The sequence below is a fragment of the Triticum aestivum genome, unplaced genomic scaffold (genome assembly GCF_018294505.1).
Source record: "Triticum aestivum cultivar Chinese Spring unplaced genomic scaffold, IWGSC CS RefSeq v2.1 scaffold21924, whole genome shotgun sequence".
Taxonomy (NCBI): Eukaryota; Viridiplantae; Streptophyta; class Magnoliopsida; order Poales; family Poaceae; genus Triticum; species Triticum aestivum.
This window is the reverse complement of record NW_025228553.1, coordinates 10,930-12,805: the sequence shown is the minus strand read 5'-3', so window position 1 is coordinate 12,805 and position 1,876 is coordinate 10,930.

The window sequence follows — 1,876 nt, the reverse complement described above, 5'->3', positions numbered from 1 at the left end:
TATATATCTTTATTCTTGCATTACTGCAACAAAGCGCAATTTCTGCATGAATTATGTGAAAAAACTTCATTATTTGTTTAATAATTTTTCTTATTTTTCCTTTAAGGATAATATCAAGTTCTTAGGAAACTTTCTTCTTTTTTACAAAAAATACACTATTATATGATTATTCTTGCATATTGTAAAAGAGCGCAAATTCTGTGTAGGTTGCTTGCAAATTTTGTCGTTATTTGTTTTATTATTCTTTTTGGATGTGGGAAGAAGAGCAGCCGCCACCTCATTTGCAACGGTACGATCGCCACTTCCTCGCATCCCAAGCTAACTCAGTTGCGGGCGCAAAAGCACAAGCTCTTCTTCAACCTACTATGATGGTGGTTGAACCTATGGAATGCTTGAACATATGCTACTACGATTTGAATTATGCAATGAAACTACGCATTGCCGAGTACCAAACCATGGGCTCTCGGCAAAGGGTGCCCACCGTCACGAGGCCGTCAATCACGAACGGCCGTGCCATGTGGGCACTTATTGCTGGGTGCCATGTGTCTAGATCTCAGCATAGGAAGTGTAAGCCGAGTTTTTTAGCTATGCCAAATGCCGGTTGTTCGAGTCTCGGCAAAGGCCTATCTCTACCGTGTTCTTGGCTAGTGTAGTAGTGTTGCCGAGAGCTATACCTGGCTTACGTTGTGTTTGCCGGGTGCCCGTGCGTTGAAACTTGGTGTATGTCAAAGAACTCGGCTGTATAGACAATATTTGCAGTAGTGAAAAATGAAAATCACCGCAGAATCTCTTATTTGGAACTCAGCAAGAAAGAAAGTACTACTAAATCACAAGTATGAAATTGTAAGGTATATTCATTTGTCGGATACTAAGGAGATTAAAACCTTCCCTACAGAAAAGTGGAAAAAGCACCCTACACCGGAACTAGGCTTGGAACGTACTATTAGATTACTCCAAAGGCACATGTATCCGATGGGTATTCAACAAACATTCTCGTGTCAGGGTGGTTATATCTGAACTGGAATTGCATGTGAAGCAGAACCCTTTCTATTTCGCTACCAGGTTCTTGAGTTTGACGGCAGAGATAGCAGGGTTCGGCATGGAGCATTAGCACATCATCAGTGTAGGCGGCTATTGGACGTAGACATCGGAGCCATGGAGAAGTCGGTATCTCGATGACATGGCGTGGCTCCCACCGTGGTGTGGTGGCTCGTCGTCCATGTCGCGGCACGTCCACATCTCGTGCGACCCGTAGTCAGGCCCATGACGTGCCACGCACACGCACAGCTCGGCTAAGCTCGCAGCCGCATAATCCAGCCTTGACCTTGAGCTGCAAGGAGGCGGTGGCAGGACACTGAACCAGGGCCGGCCCTGAGCCGGACAGAGATCAGGAGACATGCATCTTTGCACATGTCACCGTGTGCCATCCGGCCCGAATTCGAATTTAATATTGCGAAAAAATCTGAAAAAAATCATACATGTTCACAGCACATATTAAGATAACCCCTAAAAAATTCAGATCAAAGTTCGAAACATACACCGAGAAGCAAGAAAGAGAAACTCAGATGTGAATAGTATACAGAGAACCATTCGCAACTATTCATGACAGATTTCTCTTTTTTGCTTCTCGATGTATGTTTCAAATTTTGATCTGAATTTTTTAGGGGTTATCTTAATATGTGCTCTGAACATGCATGATTTTTTATCAGATTTTTTCAATATTTAAATTTGAATTCGGGCCGCAAGGCACCGGGTAACATGCAAAGATGCATGTCACCGGTGGCAACGAGTGCGACCACCTAGGGGCACAGCCTGAGTAGGGGCCCATACCTTGCATGTATACAGTGTATAAATTCCTAAAAAGATATACTGCTGG